Source organism: Atractosteus spatula, chromosome 11, assembly GCF_055471065.1.
Source record: "Atractosteus spatula isolate fAtrSpa1 chromosome 11, fAtrSpa1.hap1, whole genome shotgun sequence".
Classification (NCBI taxonomy): Eukaryota; Metazoa; Chordata; class Actinopteri; order Semionotiformes; family Lepisosteidae; genus Atractosteus; species Atractosteus spatula.
In genome coordinates, this window is record NC_142716.1 from 3,078,121 (window position 1) to 3,090,241 (window position 12,121).

Genomic DNA, 12,121 nt, shown 5'->3' on the forward strand with positions numbered 1-12,121 from the left:
GTACACTGCCCCCCCCCTCTGAGGCCCTTGTTTGTGAATTACAACAGTTCCAGAATGAGAGCCGTGGTGCCGTTCCACCTCGTGGCTTGTGCCCCGCCGGCCCTCGGAAATGGAGAGCGCGTCTCAGATGGAGAAGACGTGAGTTAAGAGAAGATCACTTCATTGGCCGTATACCATCTCTTGCATTAGGGAATGTGTCTTTTCGCAGACCCCAGCCTGCTCTCCATGAGACGCACAGACAGGGAGAGAAGCTTGGGGTCAGAGCGCAGGGTCAGCCATTGTACAGCGCCCCTGGAGCAGCTGGGGTTAAGGGCCTTGCTCAGGGGCCCAACAGAGTAGGATTCCTCTGCCAGCAGCGGGATATGAACCAGCAACCTTGTCTGGAAGACTGCGTGCTTGTGCTCTCTCTCTCTGCATGACTCTCATCCTGTCCAGGGTGCACTCCTGAGTAGTTGCCCTATTCCTGTCTGGATTACCCCCACTCCTTTCCAATAATATCCAGCTTTCTGATAAGAAATTCCTGATCCTAGACTCAGGTTTCAACTTCGATTCACGGCGGGGAATTGGATTTTAAATGAAATTGTAGACATTGGAACTTACAAAAAAAAATGAAACGAATCTGATTGCTTGTGTGAAATAAAAGCAACTGCAGTCACTTGATGCCTTAAAACAAACTCACTACCAAACAAACTGCATGGAACCCTGAGTAAAAGCCAGCAAAAAAAATATATAATTGTCTGCAAGTCGAAGAAATCTTCACGCGTCCCGATTGCTGCTTCCCAAGCAACCGCCGCAACTGCAGTGTAACCCAAGATGTCCCTGAGAGTCAACACACAGGTCCCCTTGAAGGAGAAGTGCCTGGGTTTTGAAAGACCGGGTTGTTTTCTTGCTCTTTTTTTTTTCCAGACGGTATTGGCTGGACCTAAGCCAGGCCTCCACCACCTCGCGGCTCGTCTTCCAGCTCTGCTCGGGCTCTGTGTAGCTCGGCTTCACTCGCACAGCAGCGCACACACACACACTCACACACACACACTCTCTCTCCCGCTGCCTCTCCGTCTCACGTCTCACGTCTCACGTCTCACACACCGGCACAGACAGCGGCCGGGCACACAGCACCCCCCGGAGGAGGCCGAGTGGGACCCCATGACCTCAGCAGGTCCGGCGGAGCAGCGAGAGATCAGCAAGACGAAGAAGGGCATCTCGACTTTGTTGTTTTCCCCTCAGAGCAGTTTCTCCCGCAGACTGCTCACCAGATTAGCGCTGAATGACCAGACCGCTTTGAGAGCCTGCCCTCCTCCCTTGGCATTGCTCAGGGTCCGCGCAACAAGCCTGCCCCTCTCTTGGTGAGTAAAGTACAGCGGCTGTTTTTATTTCAACTGTAAATAAGGGCCGACTGTGCACTGGAATCGTTATCGCACTTTGTAGGTTTCTGGAAAGAGAAGTGGTGTTTGTGTGTGTGTGTATGGGGTTGGAAGGGGAAGGCTGTGGGTAAATTGAACTTTCCTCTCTCGCCTGCTAGATTTTTAAACAAACAGTAACTTTTAGCCAAGGCCAGCTCCTGTGCAGGATGCTCCAGTACTCTTACCCTGGGCTTTGGCTTCAGGCGTATTGCTGGTGCGAGTGATGTTGAGCGGGGAAAGAGCGCATGAGTGCTGTTTGAGGTAAACAGCGGGGGATATTGATGTTGGTTATGCGGTAGAGGAGCGCGGTAAACTGCGCGAATATTGTTTCGGAAACAGCTGAAGCTGTGAAGGGTGTCTTGAGGCAGTCTTCGCTTCCATATATACTCACATGCTCTACTCTTAGGATTTGCTTTCTGCTACAGTATCTACACCTTGTGTAGATAGGATATACTGTATACAGTATATGCGTCAGGAGAACACTTTTAATGAACATTAACCTAAGCATCTCTGATCACGCAACTGTTAGCATATTAAATCTGATATATTGTAACACATGTGACAAGATGTGCTGCTTTAACCCTAGCACCTTCATTTATTTTCCTGCCATTTGATGATGGCAAGATGATTGAGATGGTGTATGACCGCCCTAAAAATAGCCGTTCGCTTTACTTTCAATACTTTTATATTTCCAATCAAAATGGGTGTGTGAACGCAGGAGTTGAATAAGATGGATTATTACGGCTCTGTTATTTGGTGAATGCCTGTATTCAGGATGACTTGAAAATACAAAAGGATTTTAATGTAACTTAAAAACACAATTTAACTTCCTACACATGTAGTGTGTAACATATGTAGTGTTCTTTGAATAGGAAATTGCTTAAGAAAAGGGTCATACAGTATTATTTAATTCAGCATAATGTACTTCTCTTCCTTTTACATATCAGTGTGCAGCAAAATATCACAGGAGAATACATACTTTATAAGCACAGAAGAAAACTGGAATATGTCTCATTTTAAGAGTTTATCAGCCTTATAATCCTTAGCAGGAGCACCTAGAAAGGTGGATTTATGAATGATAATGAACCCCTTTATTTTTCTATGTACAGTACGTGAATATTCCAGGACTTGAACAACATGATAAAATGGTTTCAGGGACTTACCTACAGTAATAAAGCTTATTTCAGAATACTGCCAAAGAATGGTCTTTCGGTTAAGCCGTATACTATGGCTGTATACAGCATGGCATGAGACAACCAAAGTCTGAAAGCTAGTTGTTTTAAAGAGCCTGCAATAGTTAGTGCCCAGTCTCATTGGGGGCTATCTGTTACCCATTTCAGCTGTTTTTTTAAGTGCAGCAACCTGAGTTCTGAATTTATTGTAGCAGGCTTGATGGATGCAGTTGCATTTAGTATCATTTGTTTGCTCTCAGAAGAGGCCAGCCTGCTATAGTGTTTGCCATTTGATAGCCTAGATTAGGAACGGATGTCTGGTTCTGGACAGGCAAAATCCACTAGGGTTTATAGGTTTGTGTTTCCTAATCCTGAACCACCTGGTGCTGAGATGTTAATCACTGGTGCTAAATTATCAAGGTTTCTGCGCTCAGTCGTTAGTTTAATAAATACTGTATTTCAGGTGTATTGTTCCAACAACTTTAGCATGCATAACGTCATGCAGTCTCCCCTAAACCACATATTAAAACTTTGCTCCTTCATTACATTCAAAACATCCCTTAATAGGTAATCAATCTATGATGAAAAAATATAGGTAGGTATTGACACTCTTAGAGGAAGTGTACAATGCACTCCCACAATGAGCTTTTGTTTCTGTCTATAGACTATATACTGTATAGACTATAGAGGCCCTCCTGGTTGCGTTTCAGTTGAGACACCTGAATTAACGAACTTCTGAAACTCCAAAACAGGTGCGGTGTTGATATCAAATACAAATCCCATTCAGAGCAGAGAAACAATTTAAAAACATACCTCTGACAGAAAATGAAATTCACCTAGTTACAATAAGTCACTTAATTTAAGGATTAATGAGAGAGATGCCTGTGAGTAATCTGAGTAAAGGGGGTTACCGAAAAGGAATGAGCCAGTTTGAAGTTTAAAAAAGGCGCAAAAACACTTTTAAATTTGTTAAATACTCAGGTATCTATTGCGTAAACAGGATCTTGCAAAGACAGGATTCAGAATTGAGGAAGAAACCTTTTATTTAAAATAGGTACAAGGTGGAGCACATTACAAATACCTTAATCACTGATATGATAGTATGTGGCTATAACCTGAAGCTGTTTTTAAGACATTTTTTACTTTTTAACACCTATGAATTATCATATACAGTATGGCTCGCAGTTTCATTAAACTCTAAACCAGTAGAAAGATAAATATATGTTAAAAACACATTAAACATGACATTACTTGGCAGATTAAGAAATGTTCAAGTAAGAACTACGATTCATGTGTCCTGTAACCTGACGTTTTGGTGAACATGTTGAAGATGAGCATTTAAACTAGAAACTGTATAAAGCAACAGAGACTGGCCCTAATGCAATTAAACCTAATCATGACCCAGGTCAAAGCTTTGGAGAAAATGAAATTCTGAGAGACCACTACAGATACACTATGTAAAGCTCCATCTTGTAGACCGGTGAGTAAACAGAAATGTAATTTCAGCTGTGAAAGGTGAGTTATGGCCCGAGCAAGTTGTAGAAAGTATTGTGCTCTGTGCCTCAGATGAGCCATAAAAGGGACCTGGTGATACCGAGAATGCACTGAGACTGCTTGAGCAGTGGTTTTCAGCTCTTCCTCTTTGTGCACAGTTTGCTTGTGGTTAACTAAATGGCCACAATACACATAATTGAGACGTTGTGCTACAGTGTGGATTCATTGTCATGGTTGTGCGTTACCTAATAACTAACAAACTAACAGGCCATGCGGTTTTCTCCTCTGTGTGACGTTTCGTATGTTCCTCTGTGCTCTAACACATCGCGTGGATTTAAAACAGCAGGTTATGTTTTCATGGCTCTCCAATGACCTACTTGTATATACTGTATGTATGGAAAGTCCTCTCTAAAACCCTTTCAGCTCATCAACTTTAAAAACAATAAGATGCAATCACACAATGTCATGGTTGGTTAATTTGGTCTGCCTCCCTGGCATTTTTGTGTGACAGCTGGAGAAAACACTTTTTCTCAGACAGCATGGTGTCACATTGCAAAGGTCAGCACCTATTGTAAGAGACTGTGCTACCTGCGGCTCCACGTGCTTAGGTCACTTTGGGCTGGGCTTTTACATTTAAGTCCAGAAATCACAAAAAGACACGTAAAACATCAACATTTGAGTTTCTGAAGGGCAGGGACACCAGACACCTGTTGATGATTTTATCGATGTCAGTTTCACTTTGTAGTTTTGACTAAACAAAAGACAAATCGCTGGCTAAAAAAAGAGGTTTTGACTGCGAACGCAGGGAACACGGTGTCTTGTATTTCTGAAGTGTCAAGGCCTTCACACTTGTCAGTCAGATTACACACGGGCTCTTCTGACACTACAGAAACGCTTTCATACAGCTTCGCTCACTGTAACCATGAATTACTCTCGGGGCGAATCTAAGGATGCTTGAGTGTTCTAGGATACTCCCTTCCTTGGAATGTGCTCAGCAGCTGTCTCAGCCATTTCGTTTATTTGCTTTCCGAAGCTGTATTGCCAGCTAAATAAGCACTGAGAACAATGTGGTGAAATGGCACTAACAAAACTTTTATACTGAAAAATCTCCCAGCTTTACTGGTCGTCCTGTTTATAATACGTTCTCATATAGATTCATATTTCAACTCAATAGAACGTCTGTTCTATTTTAACACTTAGTATGGTCATTGCCTAAATAAGGATGAAAGTTATCCCTTTTTTTAAATCTATAAGATTTAAATGGAGCAAAACACTGCTTGCTCACAGCTCTCAGGTCCTAGGTCTGTTTCTGGGCTGGGGCACCTTCAGGGCGAAGTTTGCATGCTCACCCCTCTCTGTGTTGTCTGGGAGTGTGTGTGTGTCCTGTGATTATAGGGTGGGCTCAAGGTTTCTGCAGCTCTTATTAGAAGCAGATAGCCTTATCAGAAACCTAACCAGTGTTACTCTATGCATAACTGCAAGGCTATAAGTGATAACACAAATGCAAACAACAAATGAACTTTGAGGTGTGCAGAGCAGAAGGTCTCAATGTGTTTAGTGAAGGTTATAAAAATTTAGTGCTGAGGTTAAAGAGGACTCAGAGAAACTTGTATGACAATGAAATGTGCTCCTGTAGCTTTTACACTGTGTATTGCTATATTCTTTCTGATTGGTTTCCCCCTCTCTTAATGGACGATTCATCAAGATTTATTTTTATCAAAGGGGCTTTATTAGGCTTAGAAAAATGAGGAGTCTTGTGATTTCGTCTTCAGCTATAGAGAGAGCACGCTGTGAGCGACGCCGAAGCTCTGCTTGTGCTTCAGGGTCCATACGACAATACCGTGAGCAATCAGAAAGTGGGTCACCAAGAATAATGTGCTGTTTCACTGGTAATCTTTAGAACTCTATGGCACTGCACAAGAGGCCATCCATTAAAATTTGTGATCTAGGTCATAAATGCTAGGCTGTATTACTCTACCATGAGCGTAACTTTGCATATGATATCTGTTTAGAAAAAAAAGTCTCAAGCATGGTTCCTGTAGTGAGTGTAAAACGTTCGCCCTCAGTGCAAGCTCACTGTCAGAATGGATATACAGTACAGGGGACACTGCCTTCTCAGTTTTAGGGTCCCATAACAATGCATCTGAGAATCCTGAAAGATTTCAATAGACTGAACTAGGAGCGTGTGTGTGTGTGTGATGAGAAATTCTATTTGAACTACTATTCAAGTACAAATGTTGTGTGTGTGTTTAACCTTTCTTCATGAACATGAGCCCTGCTAATTATACCCCTATTCAATTCTGTTCGTCTAGCCTGCTCAGGATCTTCCCATCCTTTTCAAGGTTACAGCTTGCAAGTACAAAAGAATCTCCCAGTTTAGAAAACCAAGACCTCTCATTTCACTTACAGTTGCCATGTAACAGTTTTTCCGAGCAACAGCTTTTAAGAGTTAACAAAGATATACAGCGACGTGCAGAGACGTAAGAATGCTAGAAAAGTCAAATCAATTCAACCTGATATTGGGAATGAGCGGTTATTCAGATTATTTCCACCCCACATTATGAAGCTGCTTATCCTTGGGCAAGGGCTGTGGACACAGTGTAGGGCACAGGGCACACCCTGCACCTGGACAGGTGTAGCTCTGTGCTGGCCCGTTGCACGAAACACACACACACACGAGCACAGACAGGCCACTTACCACTGAGCATGGGAGAGACATGCAGAGTCCACACAGCCTGGAATAAAGAGCAGGACCCAAGGGCTGGGAATCATCAACTCTGCTCATTCAGTTTACATGTGTTGTGAAAAGCACACTAAAGACACGTGGACTGTTTGTGTAGTCTGTCGGGGTACAGGAAAAACATTTCAGTTGTCTTGTCAGCTCGTTTGAGCCTTTTTTGATTATCCTTCTAACTGCGCCAACCTCATTTGTACAACAAAGCCGTTTACACGGCTTTCGTCTGCAGAGAAAGTTTCTACAGGGGTTGACCTCTGCACAGTGTAAGAGCGCGGCTGACATCCTGAAGTTTTTTCAAAACCCCTTTCAAAGTGCTGAACCAGACAAACCAGACATCTGGAGTGGGGGGGGTGGGGGGCAGTAGAAAAGGAATTGCTGGGGTTTGTGGGGTTTCTGTTCTTTTTTGTGTTTTTATTTCTCCGCGTCTCGCCCACACGTGTGTCTCTTGGCTGCCTCCCGTTCCGACTGCTGCTTTCCCACAGAGACGGTTAATCCCCCGGGCGTATTAACAGGCCGGCCAGTCAGTGGATGCTGTGTGACGATCACAAGGAAGTCAGATGGCGCCCTGGCTGTGAGGCTGACGGGTCTCCCCAGGATCAGCTGGGCTCCCTCTTCCACACGGGTCTCTCAGGCCCCGTGACCGGGAGGCGTCTCACACACACACCACCATCCGCGTAGGAGGCACGGAAAACGATGGTAAATAATCTCCAAAGGACCTGTTAGGAGAACACATCATTACGGGATCATGTTCCCCAGGAACAAAAGGTCAAGAAAGAAGATTTGATTTGAATGTCAGGCTCAGCAGCGATCTGACGTAAGGACGCCTGTCATCTGGCTGTAATAAATGGTGGATCACATCGTGGGCCTGAAAAGAGCACTGCTGTACGAGTCGGCTGTGAAGCTGCCAAGAACAAAAGCAGTAATAACAATCGGTGGGATGGACTCAGAAGTCTAACAAACCGACAACATCCTTCAGCTCTGCAAAGACCAGAGCCGCAGCACCTGAAATGACAGAAAATCGGAGGTATTTTACAGTAACTGGCTGTGCTTTTCATTTCAGGGACGGTGTTCATGTTCTTCATCAGTCCGTGTAACTGTGGCTACTTTGGCGTGAGAGCATTTCCGGTGCGTGTACCGTTCACGCACAGAGATCACCACGCTGTGTAATCGAATCTGCCCCAGGCAGGTCTACTTCCAAGTGGGATTATAGGGGTCAAGTGGCCTCCTCTTGTTCGTAGATTTCCTTATCTTCCGGCACCACATTAAAAACTATTCAGAAGAGTGTTGTTTGGAGCAATGATAAGGCCTCTAGGCAAGTATCAGTCTTTTCAGATGCAGGTGAGTAGTTTAAAGATTCCCACTGCATTTGCAAAGCTGTTGCCAGATGATCCATTAAGTGAAGAAGATGCCCATCTGTTTGGAGTTCCTAAGGACTGGTCATCTTTAGAAATCTATGGCACTGAACAAGAGGCCAGATAGACAGTGGTGAACATAAGAGCACAAGAAAGGTTACAGACAAGAAGAGAAGGCATTCAGTCCATCTAGCGCATGTGGTTGGTCTCATCCAGCTGTTTCTGGAAAAGCAGGGATATCTGCTTCAGCTCTCACAAGCCTGGTGGAGTGGATCTCCCAGCCGGTCAAAGAGTGAGAGACTTGTTGAAACGGGGAGACACGGCACAGAGTTGCTTCCTTAAGCGTGACGATGCTTACAGACCTTCAGGGTCACCAACTGATGCTTTTATTGGCCAGTGTCATGGCTGTTAAGTTGGCATCCACTCCTTTGTATGCAGTAAGAATGCAGAGCCAGGGGAATGGATGGCTTATGATGATAAGCAGAGCAGCATCTGAGAGCGAGAAAAAACGATCACCCAAAGCATGTAGTCAAAAGGCTGTTCTGTTACATGTCGATCACAGAAGCCGAATTAGCGGAAGAACAGAGAGCTTCTTGCTAACTCCGGGTAACGGCCCTAGGAGGACAGGGAATCTATGGACTGCAACCGAAGAACAAAAACAACTATTACTACTTTTTTGCCTAGAAGATTATATCTATTACAGCTGGAAGTGGCTGTGAGTATTGACATCAACAGTGGAAACAGGGTTTTATTGAACTCATAGCCACCCTTTATTTTGTTGGGTAACCCCCCCCCCAAAAAAATGCCTTAATTCTTTAGAAAAAAATTAAATGTAGTGTTGTCCAAATGTAATGCAAGTGTGAGACCACCAGTCCACAGGGTGTGGCTCAGCCCAGAGAAGGTGTGGTTGTAAATTATGCTCTTGCTGTTGCTCTGAGGTTCTGGAAAGATTCTCCCCGGTAAACCCAGTAGAGTTAAAAAAAATACAGAGAGGAATGGTGCTGTGGTGTGATGATGCTGGGAGGTGGTCCCTTGATGTTCATGCCATCTGGGGCAGAGGTTGTTTGAGAGGGGAAAAGTATTTTCACAGAAACCTTTAGGAAGGGGTGCACCGTGTTTTATACAGGACTGCTTCTTTTATCAAGGGGAACACCATTCCTCCTCACTTTGAGTACTGCTCATAACGGGTGGTCTTGTTTAGCTTCGTTATAATTCCCTGCAGTTTCTTTGTGGAAGATCTCTGTCTTTTGCCCTGCATTTACCCTGTAATGTTACAGTAATTGTGTGTTTCGCATCTTTAGTGTTCCTGTGTTGGGCACTCAATCTTTGCACAAGATAGGTAAATGATAGTACTGCGCTCTTGTAAGATAATGGTTTCCTGTGTGTCTTCTTTACAAAACTCAGACTGCGTGGGCAAATTTAATTTTTGGTGTCGGCGCTCTGTTTAGTGTGCAGCATGAGTCCGCTCTTCCGGTCTCTTCACACATCTAAGCCAAAGTTAACTTAAGGCATGTTTGTCACGTGTTAATAAATCACCCACTGATTGAAAGCAAACTACAGTGAACAAGTCCTTTTGAGCATCACTTCCAGGTAACAGGTATGTGTCTTAATGAAGCACTGTCATGATTGGTCATTGCTGGAAGTGTAAGCGGAATTGAAACTAAAAAAACACAGATCTTCTCGATGAACTGACACGGAGAGACGTTGTTGAAAAGGATGGAAGAATGCAGGAATCCTTTTTTTAAACACAACTCTTATGTTGAAGGTCCCTTTGCAAAAATGTGTGCCTGCCTGTCTAAAATTAGCCAGAATCAACTGGCAAGAGTCTGTTGCTGAAGAAGTAACCTAATCCATTGAAAGCAAAGATTCACGATGAGTTTGATGAAGCATTCAGTGGAATTACACCGGGGGAGTAATGTACAAGAAGGCGCACTACAGGAAGGTAGACACTCCGGAAACATTTGTAATTTCTCAAAACATCAGTGAAAACTGAATCGCAGTTGCTCTGAATCATCCAGGTCATGGACTCGAGACTTTACTAAATACAGCTACAAAACAGAACTCGTCTCGCGGTCAAATGACAGAGCTGCAGACATGGCTGCTGAAGCTGGGTGGTCTTCGCTCTTCAAGCCCTTGCTAGAAAGAGAGGGTGCTCAGGATTTATTTGTCTACTGCTTCGCCCCATGAGTCTGGGATTTGGACTGAACATACAGACATATGAAAGACTATAACCGACAAGAGCCTATTCGGCCCAGAGGAGCTCATTCAGCTGTTTCTGGACATGTAGCAGGTAGCACAGGCTGCCCCAGTCTGGCGTGAATCTTGGCAAAGTCTGACAAGTAGCTACAGTACGAGGGCATTGATAACCTAGCGGGCGGTGATAGTGGTCTAATGGTCTAATTCTTCTGTTGGAAGGCAGTGTTTGGCTTTTAGAAATTGTATAGGTACTATACAGTGGAAAAGGAAAAGTGTCAAGTTCCCCAAAGACCCACCTCATGACTACTGGAAGAATGTTCTTCGCACAGATGAGTCAAAGCTTGAGCTTTCGTGGCCACAATCAGAGAAGTTTTGTGTGGCAAAAACCAAACTCTGCTTCCAGCATAAGCACGTCATCCTAACTGTCAGGCACGCTGGTGGGAGTATTGGAGTCTGCAGCTGCTTTGCTGCCTCGCGAATGGCTTCCCATTGAAAATGAGGCCGTGCAGTCAAAACAAGCACTGAGGGCTTCTTGAGCATTTCAGCACCCTGCTGTGTGAGGCACTGGCTGCGACATGCAACGTTGACAAGCGTGTTCTTGATCATAGCATTCACTGATGATCCCATATCATTACCCTGATTCCCTGCTTGACAACAGTAATATACCCTGTGTGACGTGGCCCTACTTAATTCTACACAAGCATTTTAACAAACGTACATTTACACTCAAGTGATAATTGTAGTTGGTACTGGTTACATACCAAAGACTAAGGTTTTTCTTGAGTTATGTATTAAAACTCTTGTTTAATTGTGTGTGATCAGTTTACTCTTGGATTTGAAGTAGGTTGGCGAGACAGGATAAGGTGTGAAGCTAATTAAAGTGAATTCAGGGCTCTTACTGAGCGGACTTGGCAGAGGCTTCCAGATCTCCGGCTCTTGTTGTCTAAGACAGATTTGGAAGTTGAGCTACTTCCAATAATCTGCAGCACTGGGATAACACGGAGCTCTTGCCTGCTCCCAGGAGACTGCTAATTGAGCTCAAAGTGCAGACAAGAGGCTTGATGAGTCACTGCAGATGTACAGTTGAGGACAGTTGTATTAGTGCAGTGTGTGCAACAACATCGCAGAGAACAGCCCCCTGTGGAAGAGCTCATGCTATGCCATCTAGGCACCTGTTTACCGAAGCTGCAGTTCAACGCTTTTAGCCAGCATTTACCCTTATGGACAGATTTAACAGGATTTTCAAACAGCCCCCTTTGCACCAAACGAGCACAGAGTGCTTTCAAAACTGAAATACTGAAGTACTTTAGTACTATAAACAACAACGTACCGCTCACATCGACATTTTTTGTTTTGCCAACAGAGGTAACTTCATTGAAGTCCTTTAATAAAATGCATTCATTCCATATTTGTTTTGGCTTTTAGTTTCAGAAAACAACTGACTTCACTCTCCGTATTCGGTGAAATGGAATAATTGCCAGAATTCAACAGCTTTGGTCCTGCCACAGCAGGTTTCACCCACTTCCTGCCTAGCGACATTTACCTGATTCTATGACATGTTTGGTGCTTTAGGCAGGTGATTGATTCTGCATAATTATTTGGTGAAGACACTTTTGCAAAGTGCGGGTATATTTTAGGATTGCTCATTGCTTCGAATTTCTAAAGCGCAGCTCATCTCTCCAAGCCTGCTGGGCAACCTTCTGTGAGGCAACAGATACCATACTGGAAACAGTAAGCCCAGGAAATGGGAACTGCTCATCCATCTTTAAA

General features: G+C 44.0%; 1 protein-coding gene across 2 annotated transcripts in view; it reads left to right on the forward strand.

Moving 5' to 3' along the window:
• Window positions 1-959: 959 nt before the first annotated feature.
• The window catches only part of LOC148823309 (CMP-N-acetylneuraminate-beta-1,4-galactoside alpha-2,3-sialyltransferase-like), a 90,027-nt gene continuing 78,865 nt past the window's right edge, over window positions 960-12,121 (forward strand). The window contains exon 1 of one of the 2 annotated variants that reach the window (XM_088927027.1): window positions 960-1,343. The gene's annotated coding sequence lies outside the window, so the exon portion shown is untranslated. The remainder of the gene's footprint in view (window positions 1,344-12,121) is intronic. The other variant, XM_088927030.1, reaches the window with a different exon arrangement.